We start from the raw sequence: 19,175 nt of genomic DNA, 5'->3' as shown, positions 1-19,175 counted from the left end.
TTTTTTAAGATTTTATTTATTTATTTGACAGACAGAGATCACAAGCAGGCAGAGAGGCAGGCAGAGAGAGGAAGGGAAGCAGGCTCCCTGCCAAGCAGAGAGCCTGATGCGGGGCTCGATCCCAGGACCCTGAGATCATGACCTGAGCCGAAGGCAGAGGCTTTAACCCACTGAGCCACCCAGGTGCCCCTATTTAAATATTTTTAAGTTAAATATATTTCCAAGTATGTAGATATATAAATAAAATTCAAACCAAGTGAGAATAACTAATGCTGTTAGAATTTAAAATAGTAGTTATTTTTGGAAAGAGGACTAGGGAGTAGGAAGGGGTACAGTGGGCAGGGAGTATCTCGGCTCGATGGTAATACAGGGATGTTCAGTGTGTGAACATTCACTGAACTGCACTCTTCTCTGTGCACGCAGGTTATACTTCAATAAAAAGTTTCATTAAAAAAATATGAAGACAGGGCACCTGGGTGGCTCAGTGGGTTAAAGCCGCTGCCTTCGGCTCGGGTCATGGTCTCAGGGTCCTGGGATCGAGTCCCACATCGGGCTCTCTGCTCAGCGGGAAGCCTGCATCCTCCTCTCTCTCTCTCTCTCTCTCTCTCTCTGCCTGCCTCTCCATCTACTTGTGATCTCTCTCTGTCAAATAAATAAATAAAATCTTTAAAAAAAATATATGAAGACAAAACCACAATGCAGGATCACCTCACACTTGTTAAAAAGGCTATTATAAAAAGGACAAGAAATAACAAGTGTTGGCAAGGATGCAGAGAAAAGGGAACCCTTGTGCCTTCCTGAGAAGGTAAATTGGTGCAGCCACTATGGAAAACAGTATGGAGGTTCCTCAAAAGATTAAAAATGTAACTACCATATGACCCAGCAAATCCACTGCTGAGTATTTATCCAAAGAAAATGAAAACAGGAACTCAAAATGATATATACCATCCCATGTTCATTGCAGTATTATTTACAATGGCCAAGACAGAAAAACAACCTCAGCGTCCATCAACAGGTGAATGGGCAAATAAAATACGGTATATATTTTTCATATAACAATATTATTCAGCCATAAAAAAAGAATGAAATCGTGCCATTTGCAACAACATGGATTGACCTTTAGGGCAATATGCTAAGTGAAACCAGTCAAACAAAAACCGTATCATGACTTCATTTATATGTGGAATTTAAAAAACAAAAAACCAAGTTCACGGATACACAGAACAGATTTGTGGCTGTCAGAAGCAGGGGATGGGTGATGGGGAAAATGAATGAAGGGAGTTACAAGGTACAAACATCCAGTTATAAAATATACAAGTCATGGAGATGTAATATATAGCACGATGACTTTAAAAGTTTCTACCACAAGGAAAAAAATGTTGTAACTATATGTAGTGAATATTAATTAGACTTGTGATCATTTTGCAATCTATATAAATATCAAACCATTCTGTTGCCCATTTAAACCTAATATAATGTTGGGACGCCTGGGTGGCTCAGTTGATTAAGCGGCTGCCTTCAGCTCAGGTCATGATCCCAGCGGCGTGGGATCGAGTCCCACATCGGGTTCCTTGCCCAGCAGGGAGCCTGCTTCTCCCTCTGCCTCTGCTGCCACTCTGTCTGCCCGTGCTTGTTCACTCTCTCTCTCTCCCTCTCTCTCTGACAAATGAATAAATAAAATCTTTAAAAAAAAAAAAAAAAACTAATATAATGTCATAGGTCAAGGAGATCTCAAAAAAATGTAAAAAATAGGAAGACAATGGAATCTTCCCTTCACCGAGAGATAGGACTTCTGTAACACCTCTCCACCCCTCCCCCACCCCAAGAGACTGTGGTAATAGTCGTCCACTTAAAGCAAGTGAGAGCTCAGGGCACCAAGGAGTCAACATCACAGTCTGTATGTAAAGTGAAATTGGACCCAGTCCCTGCAATAGCCGTACAAATAACTCCACAGGCATTATCAAGATTTGCTGGTGGGGGGTGGGGGTAATTACAGAGGCCTTTGATCCTCTATTACATCTTCTATCTGGGATCTCAAAGAAGCCAGTGAACAAACAAGGCCCAGCAGCAGTCAGCAAAGGCAGCCATGTCTTCGTCTGTCTACAGTAGCAGACCTGGATCCTGCACCTTGGCCTGGTGGCCGCTGAACTCAGGAAGAGACTGGAGGTTACTAATGTCCTGATAGAAAAACATTCTGATTAAATCAAGACTCCACGAATGTTCATTTCAGTCTGGTCTTTTTAGATAGGAGCCTAGTCAGACAGCAAATGTATGTGTCCCAGGTTGGCATTTCTCCTAAGACACTGGATTCTAAAAAAGGAAGAACTGAGAACTTGAGAGAAAGGACACAGCCTGCTACTTCAGACCTCCTGATCCTATATGAACTCCTTTTATCATGTTACGGGGTGTATGGTGTCGCCCCTCCACCCACCCTCCACCGCAAAATTTGTATGTTGAAGTCCTAACACCCAGTACTTCAGAATGTGACCTTATTTGGAAATAGAGTCCTTCTAGATGGGGCTAGTTAAAATGAAATTATTCTGGATTAGGGTGGGTCCTATTCCGACATGACTGGCAGCCCTATAAAAAGGGAAAGTTTGGGCACAGACGCATAGACACACACACACCACAGAGGACCTCGTGTGAAGACTGGAATTACACTGCCACAGGAATTACCAAAGCTGGGAAAGAGACCTGGAACAGATCCAAGTGCCTTCAAAGGGAACAGGGGCCTATGGACACCAACATCTCAAACCTCCAGCCTCCCAGTTGGGAGCAGACACATTTCCGTTGTTTAAGCCACTTGGCTGTGTGAGTTTGTGATGACAGCCCTACTAAATGAATCCATCTCCTCAGCCCAGCAGGCCTGGCCATGTCAGGTAACAGGGCAGTTCTAGTTTTATCTTGGAGAAAAAACAAGTGCAGAGAAATAAATGGATGGCTTTAAGACACAAAGCCCTCACTAGAATTTAGAAACCAAGAAAAAAATATCTGCTGCAAAAAGTTGTGAGAAGTCAAAGCATGAAAGAAATGACAAAATCTCCATCCCTAGGAGCCTACTAGCTCCTCTGAGATGGCTTAGGATGGTTCTGTCTAAAAGGTGGCTAGTTTGTCCTCAAGAGTGTCTCTGCATCCTACAAATCTCAGCCACCTCTAGCATACCTTCCCCCCCAGACTCCTAATTCCCACTGCAGGAATGAATTACTTTTCAAAGGCCTAAATCTACTAAAAGGAATGTAGCTACTGAAAATGAGGCAAGGGGAAAAAAGAATATGAATAGAAATGGCATTTTAATAACTAATAACACTTTAAAGAAGGCTAGTTCTGACTCACTTCTGAACGTAATATGGAAGTCATCTACAATCTCTTCCAAAAATATCCGTCTAGCGAAAAGCTTGCATGATATTGTCCATTTCAAGTGTGGCCATAGAAAATAAAAATGAGCCTCTCCAAGCAGTCAGTGTTAGGGGTGGGTTTTATGAATTGATCTCTGGTATGTGCCAGCTATGGCCAAAGTCCAAATTGTAGCAAACATCAGTAGTATCTGGATTAAATTTAGTATTTGCTACAACAATATGCTTAGAGTTAAATTTTATGAAATGGCAATCTACTCATGGAACAAATAATGAGCACCTGTAAATGCCAGTCCAGAGCTGACAATCAGACCCAGGCATGGATGAAATGAGCCTAGCCTTAACTTCACAGAGCTCAGCATGCAGTGCACAAAGTGGAGTTCGAAGGTACCCCACTAGTGGTAATACTTCCTGGTCTTCAAAGGTGAAAATTTAGTAACAACTAGCTTAGAAATTTCTATTTGCTCTTCTGAATTTTAAAACTAGCTGACTCCCAGGACTACCCTTGAAATGAGTACCAAAGGCTCTAGGCTCCTCTCCGGTATAATGCATAGGAGTATTGCCCTCCATGTGTGTGCCAGCCTTGGAAGCAGACCGGTCGATAGCTTGAGAAGACCAAGGTCATCAATTTAATCCCCAAAAAGGACCACGGTAACTTCTACATTTCAAATCATTGGTTTGCAGAAAGGAACTGTGGCCTCCAACACACAGAGAGAGGATAGGGGAAAAGTGTTTCACAAACAGAGAGGGAAACAGAGGCCAATACAAATGAAGATCTGGTTACAGCAGGAAACAGGCCTCTATCCGGGCATCATGGCACCTGGGGTGGGGGCTGGAAGTGCCTGGGGAGAGCAGACTCCCCGCTCTGTCTGGGATTCCCTCAATCCTCCCAGTATGCTCTTTTGGCCCGACACAGTGTTATTGACATTTTCCAGTCAGCCCACCGGGCAAACTAGCAGTGTTCCCAGTCACATTCGTGTGAATTCTAGAATTTACCTTTCCTATTTAGGGAGGACGGAGCAGTTCAGAAGCAGCCTCTCAAACCAACAGCAGCGGTTTGCTTCAGGGAACAACAGCTCCATGTCAGCCCCAGGCTACCCCTGTGGGACTTGAGGCCCATCCAACTCCCCTTCTTCCTCAGGGACACCAGATCACTTTTGGCAAATGACAAGCTGAAAGGTACAGGCCAGAGTGATTAACACCAGTTCTCCATTGTTAAATTTACAATTTATCCACTAAAAAGATACCTAGCACTTGAAGAAAGGACAAAAACCTTAAAAGTCACTCCCTTCAAATCACTTAAAAACAGCCCTTTGAAGAGTTACTCCAGCAGACACCATTTCTTACTATAGATCACATGGTCTTTAAAAATAAAAAACCGAAGTGTTACAGAAATAAAATGGTTTCCTAATACAAAGGGATTTTTTTTTTTTTAGAGTTAATCAATTATGTCCAGATGGTTCTTTAAGCCACTCTAGAAACCCAAGCCCTCACCTTCCCCGGCTGCTGGGGAGTTGCCCCACTCTCCAGAGCTTTCTGCAGACCATCCCTAGGGGCAGCTGATGCTCCCGGTGCATACCCAACACGATTTTTTGCCTTATTGTTTCAAGATAGCAAGGGACTTCCTGGGAATTAAAGATGAGCTGTCAAGGCCTTCTGTGGCCTTTAGCAAGACACCAGTCACTAACCTGGCCATAACTATTCCTTCCAGCCAGCAGCCTGGCGATCTATAGCCAGAGGCACAGGTTGTTCTCTCCACAAATTACAAATGCCTGCAGCACATATATGGGGGTGGAGGAGGGCTGCAAACTATGCACAGCCTGAGTTAGTAATGTTCTCACTTCTCCCTTTTAAGGGTTTCTTCGTCCTCCCTACATAAGTAACTTCAACCCCAGTATATTATAAGCTTAGGCTACCTTTAAGGTATTCACAAAAATGCCTTGAACACCTCAGATTTTAAATGATAACATCTTCCACTGAATAAGGATACTCAAGTTTTCTGTTCATTTTCTACTCTTGGTCCTTTTTTTTTTTTTTTTTAATTAGAGTTGGCTATTTGGGGGGGGGGCGCACCTGAGTGGCTCAGTCAGTTAAGTGGCCAATTCTTGATTCCAGCTCAGGTCATGGTCTCAGGGTCCTGGGATCAAGGTCTGAATTAGGCCCCGCACCCAGCATGGAGTCTGCCTAAGGATTCTTTCTTCCTCTCCTGCTCTGCCCCTCCACTACGCACAGGCACATGCATATGTGCGCTCTCAAACTCGTTCCCTAAATAAATCTTTAAAATATAAAATTAGAGTGAGGATTTTTTTTTAATTTTTATTTATTTATTTGACAGACAGAGATCACAAGTAGGCAGAGAGGCAGGCAGAGAGAGAGAGGAGGAAGCAGGCTCCCCACCGAGCAGAGAGCCCCATGTGGGGCTCGATCCCAGGACCCTGAGATCACGACCTGAGCCGAAGGCAGTGGCTTAACCCACTGAGCCACCCAGGCGCCCCAAGAGTGAGGATTTTTTATTCTACTTTTGCAGGTAGTACATCCTTAATATAGTATATTTATTAGATCCAGAACAGTCTTTAAAAAAATTCCCATCTCACAATCAGCATTGCTTTCTATCTTTTCCAACCAATCCTTATCCTGGTTCATACTTAATGTAGATCATAAATATTACAGCAGCTATAAAAGGTCCATCCTATGGATGTAGAATTTACTTATCCCTCCCCTTTTGTTAATTAACTCACTTTCCATTTTTATTATAAATCTCACGTTAAAGAACATCTTTATGCCAAAGACTTTTTTTTTTTTAATTTCATACATTCCTTGAAAATAGATTTCTAGAGTTAGAATTTATCCTGGTAATTATCCAAATGAGCAAATAATTTTAAAGTTGTCAATAATGGACTACCAAAAGGGTTCTCACGCATTGCAGGGTTAAATCCTGACATTATACTTTCCCATATTCAGGGATATTCATTTACTTTCCCAAATTCCCATTTCCTAGAATCCCTTCGTCTCCTGGACTTGCCCCTCTTTTCAGCCTCCTGCTTCCTTATGCAAAACGGGCCCCGACCCTAGGCTTATCTGTCTCACCTAGAAGAGGGTCAGGCTTTGTTCTTACTTGCTTTTGTTTCTGCCTATTTTCACTCCTCCTCTAACTCTGCCACATTACTCCCCAAAATGTATCTCATTAGCAATGAATACATATAGAATACAGGTATATCTCACCTGCTTTTTAGAATGTAAATCCTTTAGTGATTAGAAATATTTAATTATAAAAGATATAGTCTTGTGATAATTTCTAATTTCCTTCTTGTGAATTTTTTTCTCAAGTTCCTAGTCACACTCAGTCATAGTCAAATTGCACTAATTTACAAGTTCATCCATTATTTCAATAATTTCTGCCCTCTATTTCCCCATTCACAAAGAGCAAACAAGTTTACTTCTTTCCTCTGTCAAAAGTTTGACAACTTTTTAAAATTTGTCTTTCTTCAGAATCCCATAAACTATTTAACTCCACCACACTGAAATTAGCACAAACATACACTTAATGGCTCAGATGCTCAGAAACATTGAAATGTAATCAAATGTACATAAACACTGCAAAACACAATATAAAAACCACAGCCAGAAACATACATATGCATCAAAACACAAGTTGTCAACCTAAACCTGACTGGCTGTTTCTAGGTTTTTCTGTCACCTGTTTAATACGACCTTACTCGGGACCTACAGCCCTGTAAGGAAATTCCAGCAAATGTCCAAGATTTAAGAACAATTCATGGGGAAATGAGAGAAAGGGAGAGAAAGATTTTCAATTTCACAATCAAAATCACTAAGCTTATAGACCACCTAAATCTATGCTGCAAATTTAGAAGAGATCACTATCATTTAACTCTAGCAACAATCGTGAAGAATAACGTGGGGAGAGCTCTACTAAGACCATCTCTCCCTCTCTCCATTTCACTTGGACCTCAGTCACTCTGCCACCTAAGGCCAATGGTATGAAAAGGATACACAGCAGTGGCTTCTCAAACGTCCATGTGCCTCTGAATCTCCCGTGATCTATGGAAGGCTAATTCTGCTTTGGGGGCTGGGGGTAGCAGCTCCTGAGATCCCACATTCCAGCAAGCTCCCAGGGGCTAGTTGCTGCTGCTAGTCTGAGGACCACACTCTGGGAAGACTTCAGCATCTGGGAGTTTTGTCATCACAAAAGTTCCCAAAATGCAGCTATAAATGATTAACTCCCTTTGTTTTTATGAAAGGCAAAGTTCTTAAGAAAAAACAAGGTGTCTTTTCTTTGAAAGCTTAAACCCTGATAGATTCTGAAATACATCAGAAACTGGGAACATGGGCTGCCTTGAGGAAGAATCTGGCCAAATGGAGGAGAGGAGCTGGAGAGTGTTTTCCAACTTTTAAATGTTGAACCGGGTGAGTGAATTACCTATTTAGAAAACAAATAGTATTTCAAAATTTTAAGGCATTTCATAGGATATTCTGGAAGTTCAATAAACGTTAAATCAAATTAATCTCTTCCCAGGAAATTAAGTGGGAGGCCCAGGAGACCACCTACCTTAAATAAGTTAGCATCTTTCTTCAAAGAGGGAATATCCCTTAGTTCAACCAGCTTCTAGGACAATGCCAATACTACATTTTTATTATAACAACATTTTTCAACCCAATCACTCTTCTCCAGCACTGGAAGGGCCCCATAGCATACAGTGATTCATAGTAGATTCAAAAAAGCTATGTGCACCCTAGTAACTCGGGTCCCACTGCTGGGAACAGGGAGCAAAGGCAGAGAACTTCCGATCACCTCAATCCCTGGCCTGTAAATTTGAGAATCGGGTCTATTCGCACTATCTTTGTTCCTACGAACATCATTCAAGTTGGCGTTTTAGATCTTTCTAGAAGAAACTGCAGCTGAAATCAGAAACCATAGGCAGGAAAGGGAGGGAATGTGTGTACCAGTGTGTGTGTGCTCCTGGGCGTGTCCTCACAGGAGTGACCCCACGGCTGACCTTTAGAGTAAACATTAACTCCGACGTCTGTTTTCATCTTAACCCACACGGACCCTGTCTGCGCCCGCACCCTCCCAGGCAGGGGCTCTGCAGAAAACACATTCTTCTGTAACCTGGTCACGACTCGGCTCTAGGACGCTCTGAAAGTGCCGGTAGCATTTGCAACTTCTAAACTGATATTCATCCATACACCCTTGAATGCTTGTCTGGGCTCTATTTTTTACCGCATCACCATAAAGCAGATGATCCCGCATTCTGCTGAGGCTTCCTTCCCTTGATGGCTCGCTTCTGCCCTCCTTCTCCACCCACTCAGCTGTCACCCCGTGGGGATCTTCATCCCCCCCAACTCCAGAGCCCCATCTTCTCGCTTTCAGGTCTAGCCTGTGCTTAGAACGGACCGGCTCAGCTGTGTGGGAGCAAGGTGAATGGTCCGAGACAGACAAACCCATGTCCCGGCTCAGCCTCAAGGAGGAAGCCAACAGCCCAGCAGATGTGTCTGTAGAACCAGAGTCAACCCTGCCTAATTCCAGTCTCCACGTCTGTTAGTTGACAAGGCAATGGTAGGGAGAGAACCAAGAAACACTGCAGTAAAGGAGGCTACAGCAGCACAGTAGCTCTTCCTAACTCTCTACAGAGCCCCCCAAGAGCCACAGATACAGCCCAGAACCAGCACTAACTCCCAGCAACACAGACGTGGGCCTGGCGGGGAAGATGTCGAGAACCAGGCACAGAGCTGGACCCCGCCAAGAGGGCTGCGTTTCCAGCAGAAACGTCTATGCCAAGCAGGAAATGTAAGACACTCAGAATTACGGGCCAAAAATACATCGTGAGGGTTGTGGTGGGAGTGCCGTTCAGCTCACGTGGGTGTTCTCACCCACGGCTTGAGCTCACGTCGCTGGTTTCTTACCTGCCAGTCGGTGGGTGTGAGGGCCTCTGCCCACGTCAGCAATGGATCAGGAACAGAGAGCCACCGAGCTGGGCCTGCTGGTTAAAAGCAAGAGGAGCTAAGCTGCATAGGTCTGGAGAAAGTACTAACAGCTGCCAAAGGGCCATTCCCCTCACTCCCAAGTCTGATGAGCCCCTTCCACATCACAGCCCTAGCAATGGTAACTAGGCAGGCATTGCACCTAAAGCCATCACCCAGACCATTCCCCCCCGTTTGTTCCTCTCTAGCCACTCGGAAGTGCCTTGAACAAGGCAGATGAGTCGCCAGTCTAGGACCTTTGTTCCCTCTGCCTAGAAGGGTCTTACCGTAGGTGCCTTACAGCTCTCTTCACTCAAATGCCTGTTAGCCTTCCCAGACCCCCTATTTAAAATTACAAATCCCCTCTACCAGCACCTCAGCACTCTTTCCTTTTCTTGTTTTTTTTTTTTTAAGATTTTATTTATTTATTTGAAGAGAGAGAGAGAGAGAGATCACAAGTGGGCAGGGAGGCAGGCAGAGGTGGGGGGGAGCAGGCTCCCCCTTGTGCAGAGAGCCCAATATGGGGCTCAATCTCAGGACCCTGAGATCATGACCTGAGTTGAAGGCAGAGGCTTAACCACTGAGCCACCCAGGCACCCTTATTTTTTTTTTTAAGGGAGAATTGTGGGGAGAGAGAGAGAGAGAATGTTAAGCAGGACCCACATCCAACATAGAGCCCAGTCCCACAAACCTGAGATCATGACCTGAGCCGAAATCAAGAGTCAGACGCCCAACCAACTGAGCCCCCCAGGGGCCCCCTCTTTATTCTTCTTCCAAGCACTTATCACACTGATGTTTTGTACACTTTACTGACATTTTATTGTTTATTGTCTCCTTCACCAGAAACATGTGTGCTGAGAGTCCAGGAAGACTTAAAGAACTTTCAAGAGAGAAAAGTGGTTATTACAAGCCAAAGCCACACATGCCCATTATGTCCCCTTCCTCACTTTACTCAGCCATTCCCAATTGTTAGATGTAGACTGAGAAACGTCCGTCTTCAAGTTCTCCTTCACCTGCTTCTGCTTCCTTGGTATCCTCTTTCTCCAAGCTCCCATATCCCTGTCTATTTATGCAAAACTTTAATCCAATAGCACCTGCCTCACTGGGCGACTGGGGAATGAGATGAGTGAGTTCCGGGTTAGAAAAGCTCCAGGACAGCGCTAGGCGCTGTTACGTACCCAGTAAATCATAGCCATTGTCATCATCTCGCATAGTATCGTGTCACATATACGGACCGAGGTCTTATTTCTACAGCTACATGGTAAGTAAAACTGAGGGCAAAGATTTCATTCTGTATTTTGAAATCCCCCGGAGTACTTAACCTGGTTTTTCACAACTGTTTGTCAACTGGTTGAAACGAAGGATTTCCACTTTTAAAGATTTGCTTGAAACCCCTCCGAACCTCTATTTAAACAGTGATTCTGATCCTCTCCCTCCTCCAGGACTGACCGGGTAGGTAAACACAGCAAATCCTTGAAAATGGCATGTATAATAGGAACTTTGCCATTGCATGAATAGCAGAGCCAAAATACTATATGAAAGATCAAACAAATATTGACTCAAAAGAATTTTCCCCAAGGCAACTGTTATAGTCTTATCTTGAATAGAATGTTTGCAGTTAATTAAGTATTGCTGTGCTCTCAGCAAAATCCTAGGCAGACCCTGCCAGACTGAGTTTTACTTCCCATCATCTTATCACTATTTACAAGTCCCTCTCCTCACACCCCCTCACCAAGCCCTACTGCCAATGCTGTATGTGGGATTAAATGATAAGTAAATCATACACCTTTTATCCGTGGACAAAAGATAATGGAATTTCAGTCCCAAAGATTCCATTAACCCATCTCACAGCAAATACACTCTGTCTTTAGCCTCCCAGAAATCCATCAGGCTGCATCTATTACTACCTGTGGACGTCTAAAGAAATGTACGAAATAGGGGCGCCTGGATGGCTCAGTGGGTTAAGCCGCTGCCTTCAGCTCAGGTCATGATCTCAGGGTCCTGGGATCGAGTCCCGCATCGGGCTCTCTGCCCAGCAGGGAGCCTGCTTCCCTCTCTCTCTCTGCCTGCCTCTCCATCTACTTGTGATCTCTCTCTGTCAAATAAATAAATAAAATCTTTAAAAAAAAAAAAAGAAGAAGAAGAAGAAATGTATGAAATAGACCAGTGTAGAGATGGGGCATTCACTGGTCTCATGGAACATGCCTGTCTACAGCAAATATGAGAGTTCACCAACCCTGAAGCCTGCCAGCAACCATGAGCTTCAAAATTCACCTCAGAATCATACTGTTATGTGAGGGGAGTGGACTGATTGCTAGCTTACACTGGGCTGTCTAAAATGTGGAGGAGGTCAGTTATGACGGGTAGAAGCCAACAAAAATCATTCACAAAACTTCTTCCTTCCCTACAGCCTAATTTATCAAGTGCTTTATGTGATGACATCATAATTCCTCAATGGGACAGGCACCATTCTAAGCACCGGGAATACAGAGGAAATAAACCCTACCGTGCCCTCAGGGAAGTGATATGAGAGAGAAAGAGAGAGAGAAAGGGGAGGTCAACAATAAGTAAAATGTATACAGTTCGTCTGTGAACTACAATGGATTTGAACTTCTTGGGTCCACTTACATGTGGATTGTTCTCAATACAGTACAGTACTATACAGGTATTTTCTCTTGTGATTTTCTTGACCTTTTCTCTTGCTTACTTGACTGTAAGAATATAGTATATAATACATGCAATATATAAAATATGTGTGAATTGACTGTTTATGTTATCAGTAAAGCTTCTGGTCAACAGTAGGCTATTAGTAGTTTAGTTGAGGGGGAGTCAGAAGTTATACATGTTTTTTCAGCACAGGGCTTGTGGCTCCTAACCCCCACATTGTTCAAGAGTCAACTGTACCATATTAAATACTGTTGAGTGCAACGGAAGAGAGAACAACAACAACAAAAATAGGGAAGCACAATATAAAATGTTATAGGCCAGAAGGAGGGGTGAAATTACAGAGGGGTAGCCAAGAATAGTCTCAGTGAAAAGCTTATATTTGAATCTGAAGGGTGTGAGGAAGACAGCCTTGTGGAAGGATGGGGAAGAGCATTCAAGGCAGCATTAAATACAAAGGTCCTGTGGCGGATCATGGTCAGCGTGTTGAGGAAACAGCAAGGAAGCCAGTGTGGCTGGAGCCAACACTCATGGGGATAGACTTAAGAAATAAAATCCAAGAGGAGCAGGTACTAAGATGTATGCCTCCAAAACATATAGCTCTTTGTCAATCACAGAGAAAAGTCACCCATTTACCAAATTTTCATATACTCAAAATGCTGTAGTGGTTATTCTTCAAAAAAAAAAAAAAAAGGCATATCTCTATATTTTCAAGAGAACAACAAAAAGATAGGAAAAAAAAAAGCCAACATACAAAAGAAAAGGAAAAGAAAGCCAGCATATTTGCCTGGGGAAAAGTCCCAAACTTCCATTAAGAAAAATGAAAACTGTCTGTGGCTTTGAGCTTAAGCTTCCATAGAACTGGGACCAACCATCACAATAGAGAACACAGCTTAGCACCACGGGCAACTGGATGAGCAACAATGCTATAAAAAGACATCATGCTGGTACAAAAGAATAACATGCAGAATTACAAGAGACAGGGCACTGAAATTTACCACAGGGACATTTCTGTAAATGTTGCAATGCCCCAAACGTCTGAGGCGAATTTGAATGCCAAGCTGGCTAATGCAATATCCAGACCACACATCCTTCCTGCCCAACCAGCTTCTCAACGTGAATAAGACGCCATCAGCCAAGATCTGCAACACAGCAGGGTTTGGGGAGGTCCATTAAGCTCTGCTATCTTCCAATTCCACTCAGTCCTCATCAACCAGTTTCATGAATCATGTAAACAGGTTTCCTATGAACAAACACTCATAAATTCTAAACAGTTCAGTGTGGTGACTCCACTGTTCTTCAGAACACAGGGTCTGTGTCACCAAAGACCAAGGCCAAAGACATGGACCACAGGGCCAACTCTGAACCCTGTGTAACAGAAAACAGCCATTATTAATGAGTAGTCACAATCCCTCCCCCATCAGTTTCTGTAAGGCCACGCCCACCTCTCCACCCACAAAATGGATAAACACTTGTTCCAAGACTATCCTTAGTTGGAAAATACCAGGAAGAGAATTGAAAGAAGTCAGTGGGACTAAAGTGATCTACAGAATAAAGGACTGCAAGGAAAGAAGTGACCAAAACTTTAGAAAAGGATGGACCAGAGGAGCAAAAATGAGTGTTGCGGAAAGGTGATCTGGGACAGCGCACACCGGCAGAGAAGCAAGAGAATTTTTAGGGGTATTACTTGGTACTTTTAGAACAAGTAGACTTGGGGGGCGCCAGGATGGCTCAGTCGTTAATCATCTACCTTCGGCTCAGGTCATGATCCCAGGGTTCTAGGATCGAGCCCTCCATCAGGCTCTCTGCTCAGGAAGCCTGCTTTTCTCTCTCCCACTACTCTTCTGCTTGTGTTCCCTCTCTCGCTGTGTCTCTCTCTATCAAATAAATAAATAAAATCTTCAAAAAAAAAAAAAAAAGCACAAGTAGACTTGGGGAAGGAGTCCATGGACACAAATAATGCAGTGAATACTTCACTTGACAGACTATATTCTGCATTATCAAGGGCAAACGAAGCATGGCAAAGATGTTACAGGGAAAAATGACAACCAGATGTCCCCTACCCTGCTTCCAACGCTGAAGCCCATTATTCCACAGATGTTAAAAACCACAAGCCAAATTCCTCCCAAATGACGTAAAAAAGCAGAAATATGAACAAAGATTCATTCTGTCCCGCATTTTCCCACTCTCAGCAAAGAGCCAAGGTAACAAAAACCTGTTTCCTTGCAGTGGTATTCCCCAATCATCTAGAAGTTTCTACCCAGTTGACGTAAGGGGAAAAAAAGGATTTTCTCTTGGGATCATGAATCTAACCAGTCCCTCCTTTTCCCCTCCAGAAGACAACCTATTAGGCAAGTTGAGAGGAGGGTAGTCACACACCCTTTAAAAGCAAAGATTTTTCTATCCACCAAGAAGTTTCTGATCAAAAAGGATTCATAAATAATATAAAATATGCCCTACTGGTGAGTAGTCGATTTTTCAAGTGCACAAGGAAGTTAACAAATTCTCCATTCTAACCATAAAATAACTATTGGAAATACTAATGATTATACCAGAATTCTGTTTGAGTTATATAATTTTTTTTAAAAAATTAGGTGTATAAACAGAACCTATAAGCATGAGAACTAAAGATAGCGACTATCGCAGAAGATCCTCTACAACCAAAGAAACAAAGACCATGTGAAATACTGCTTTATAATTCTACATAAAACCCAAATACCTGCTTATGGAGGATGCTTTCTGTTCTCTGTTTTAAAGTTTTTTCCTGTTTTCTTGATTTTCCAAAAGGATAATAACAATGTCTACAATCAGGGGGGGAAAAAAACCATGAGGTTTTAAAAACTGATGTACAGAAGCCAGACAGACGATGTAGGGCTCGAGCCCAGGCCCCTGGGACCATGACCTGAGCTGAAGGCAGAGGCTTAATCATCTGAAGCACCCAGGTGCCCGAAAGAGCAAATTTTAAAAAGACATTCAAATTATTAAAGTGTTAAAGAACAAAAATGTTTATTAAGGGTCAGAACGTATAAACAGAAAATGTGATCAGGAAATAGCATTCACCACTGAGTAAGCTACCTTTCACAGTTCAACAATTTATACATTCTATACCAGCACTTCTCATACTTGAGCATGTCTTCTGTTTAAGTTCTTAGGTCACCTCGAGGGTATGTTAAAACACAGATGATGTGGTTTGAGAGGGGGCACTTCTAACAAGCTCTCAGGTGATACAGTGCTACCGACACGCAGACCTCACTTTGAGTAGCCACGTTTGAAGCCACGGGAAGTGAGTAGACTCTAGCCTGTGTTCTCCCAGGAAGCATTCCCTGCTCATTCTAGACAGGGCAAAAGAGCAAATGAACTCAGAATTCCACCGCCTTTCAAAGCTCTAAAGCAAAGGCACAGGATCCTCTCTCTTGTCAACCCTTGGTTATTAAACAGTTGTTATGTTCTTTAAAAGGGGGGTGTCAATTAAGACAGTCAGGATTGCAGGACCTAATGAGTTTGCTGGAGCATCCAATGGAACCAGCCTCTGGCAGACAGTCTCTGAACGCCCTAGAATTCACAAAACACCGATCTCTTGGTGGTAGTTTTCAACCACATAATTTCCCACATGATTTTGTCAGATGCCTAGGAATAGGAGGCAACCCACAAATTCAGAATCTATCACTCATAAGGACACAAAACAAGGCAAACGTGCCCTCCATGAGCTTACCTAGAGCATCCCGGTGCACAGGCCAAGGGGGGAACTTGAAAGGAATCAGAACAGAGCCTGCCCTTTTACTCCCAACCTCATACTTGCGGCCTCCTCAGGATCCATCAGGAGCTAACAGCAAAAACCACGCTCACAAACTCCACGCTGCCACAGGAAGAGACGGCAACGCCTGAGAAATGACTCAGGCCCACACCCAATATCCTCCACATCGACAACCCATCAAAGCGGGAGAGGGTGACAGTGCAGACTCCTTTCACCCTAAGGAAGAAGGCACCTGGCTGAGAGGCCTCCAAGTTCTATGCAACGAGAACCTCAGCAAGAAACTGCCTTAATTCACCATGCAGAGGAGCACAGAGAATTCCCAGCAGCCTGCACGTTCCCCAAACACCACGTTGCCGTTCACCCCCCCATGCTGTCATTTCCTGCCCGCAGGGAACTAATTACACACAGTGGGAATTCTGGAGCTGCTGGTTCTAATGTTTATCTGCTGTTAACTGGTTGTGTGACCTCAAAGATATTTCTCTAGTGCCTTTATTTCCTCTGCTATAAAAACAAGATAAGGGAATGACGTGCTTGACAAAGCACCCTCACAGAATACTACAGTCATCACTACCCTAGAGAAGCTCTCAGGGATGGTGATTAACGTGTCTCTTTTACGAAGGCCTTCAGTAAATATGCTGACATGCTGTGGAAAGTTGTGAAAAGCCTGGGATCTCAAAGGCTATTTCCTCTTCTGCTAAAACAGGTTTTGGTGACAGATGCTACCTATAAAATTATTGGTAAAAATAGTATTGACTGTGCTTCTTTGTAAATCACTGTTTCATTCACTGAGATGTATTCTTCCAGAATCATAGCTCTAACAACAGGCCATGGCTTCACAAGTAGAAGAGATACTAGGAAAACCGCCTTGAGTGATATGTCCATAGCTTTAACATCCAGCACCAAAGACTTAGTTAAGTAAATTTGGGCTGATCTTCCTTTCCAATGAAATAATTTGCTACTACTGAAAACCATGTTTTAGAAGGTTAATTAGTCTGAGCATGTGAGAAAAGCTGGTTACAAAATATTCTGTAGCTAAAACAATCAGTATAATCTGATTTTGTAAATCTATCTGGGCATAAAAAATACTCAATAAATTATATTTTACATCTATTAGGTCCCCAGTCCTTTTCTTAAGTATTTGAGTAAGCTATATATACAAGTTATAATGCATTTTAATCACTTATGTGTCACAAATTTAATGCAAATTTTCCCAGTCCATTGTCTCTTCATTTATATGTAAGTTCTAAGTTTTTATATATTCAAATCTATTTGTTTTTTCTTCACTGGTTGCTTTTCTTGCAGTAAAGACATGAAAATTGTCATTTCTATGCAGACCTAATAAATATTTTCTGCTAGTTTTTCTATAATTTGATTTGCAATATTCAGCTCTCTGTAGAGTTTATTCGTAAGACATGGTATGTTTGGTGGCATCGGAAGTGATATCTTCTTATGTGAAAAGCATTTATTAAATAATCTATTAAGTAATTCTTCCTCATTGACTTATTTTGAAAACGTTAGCACATTGGCATTACATGTAGTTAGGAAGTTATTCCAGTTCATTTTCTAAATAAAAAGTATAAAAACCTCAAAGTAAAAACCCAAATATACATAATAGTCTCATAAGAAATCCCAGTAAGAGATTATAAACGAATCAAGTGATCAAGCCACTTTGCCCTCATTTCAGGCATCAGTCAGCTAAGCAATAATTCCTACCTAAAATCAATTCTTCCCATTCATTTGAAAGCTTTGAGAATGTATTTGGAGGGCATGTAAGTATATGGTGGCTAAGTCACCAATTGCTGTTTGGCCTCCCTGCTTATTTGGGGATAGGCAACTTCCTGGGCAGCAAGCAATATTATTCCAAACCCGATAATGGCCCTTGGCCTGAAAACACCAAAAAGAAGCTGAAGAATTCATTGCTTAATTTAGTCAAGATTTAGAACTGTCATTTTCACGCTATGGATTTTTCCTCCAGATATATTAGAAACCTGTACACAATATGTACTATATAATATGTACTATATAAATTTAGAATTGTTCTTTCCATTTCTAATGTCTGCATCTTCCCATTCCCATTAAGATATAAGCTCCTGGGGGCGCCTGGGTGGCTCAGTAGGCTAAAGCCTCTGCCTTCGGCTCAGGTCGTGATCCCAGGGTCCTGGGATCGAGCCCCGCATCGGGCTTTCTGCTCAGCAGGGAGCCTGCTTCCCCCTCTCTCTCTGTCTGCCTCTCTGCCTACTTGTGATCTCTGTCTGTCTAATAAATAAATAAAATCTTTAAAAAAAAAAAAAAAAAGGTATAAGCTCCTGGAAAGCAAAGGCTGTGCTTGTTAGGGAAGAAAGGAAGGAAGGAAGGACAGACAGATGGACGGACAGGCACATTTGCTGAGCCTTGCCCACAACAGACACCCAGGAAAGCCTGCCAACAAATCAACATTTAAGCAGTTCCGCCATAAACGATGCTTAAAGAAAAAAAATTATCTAAACATACGTACACACACACGCACACACATATGTATATGTTTATGTGTGTGTACATACATATAGATATCTCACTAAATGTTTTCATCTGAATTCATCTCTCCTCCTAAGTAACATGGACAGATTTTTGCCATCAACTCACACCCTGAAGCACAAGACATGATGATCTTTCTGTTCATTTGCATAGCTACGACTCGTCATTATCCAGCCTTATTTTTTTGACTCAACAAAATAGAATTGCACCATTAGGATTTCAGCATGTCTGTTCTTGCAGCGACGATTTTGAATTGTGCCTTCTAGAAGCAACCACTTTAAGAAAAAAAAAAAAAAAATGTAACTTCCAAAGTATACACTTGGCTTGGTTTTCAAACCTGAGCTTTTCTGGGTTCACTTGCCTATTGTTTTTCCACATAGAGAAAGACTGTCTGAGAGGTTCCTCTGGAGCAAGGCAGCTGATGAGAGAACTCAGCCTTGTAACCTCTGTTTGTAATCCTTTCCACCCATTAATGGACAAGTTCTCTAGGCACTATCATCATCATCGTCAACATCAGTGCTACAATTTACTGAGCACTTTATATAGGTCAGTCACACTGCTAAATGTTTCAACTTGTTATTTCCATTACCAGAAAATTCTGGGATATACCTCCAACCCCTATCTTAAAAAATTGCCCAACTTAATATTATACTTAAGTGTAATTTTAGAAATCTTGCTTAATTTAATCTAAGAAATGACTAGCATATTGAGAAGTTTGTTATTTAAGTTCATAATATACTTGGATTCTCACACATAAAACAGAGAAGTGAACCTATAAGAACATCTCCCTGTCCCTGCTTCTCTCTTTTCTGTTTGAGAAGAATGGATGCGTTTGTCGTGGAGCAAAAAGAGGCCCAGGAGGAGCAAGAGAGATTATCTTACATGTTGGCAAAGCAGCTGTATTTGACTCC

General features: G+C 42.5%; 1 protein-coding gene across 14 annotated transcripts in view; it reads right to left on the bottom strand.

Annotated features, from left to right (window-relative positions):
• LYPD6B (LY6/PLAUR domain containing 6B) overlaps positions 1-19,175 on the bottom strand; it is a 177,741-nt gene that overhangs the window by 136,428 nt on the left and 22,138 nt on the right. For 9 of the 14 annotated variants that reach the window (XM_082690911.1, XM_082690919.1, XM_082690927.1 and 6 more), the window contains exon 2: positions 9,276-9,349. The exons of the other annotated variants lie outside the window; for them this stretch is intronic. The gene's annotated coding sequence lies outside the window, so the exon portion shown is untranslated. The remainder of the gene's footprint in view (positions 1-9,275; positions 9,350-19,175) is intronic. 14 annotated transcript variants of the gene reach the window in all.

Source organism: Mustela nivalis, assembly GCF_964662115.1.
Source record: "Mustela nivalis genome assembly, chromosome: 11".
NCBI lineage: Eukaryota > Metazoa > Chordata > Mammalia > Carnivora > Mustelidae > Mustela > Mustela nivalis.
This window is presented reverse-complemented; position numbering and strand designations above follow the sequence as displayed.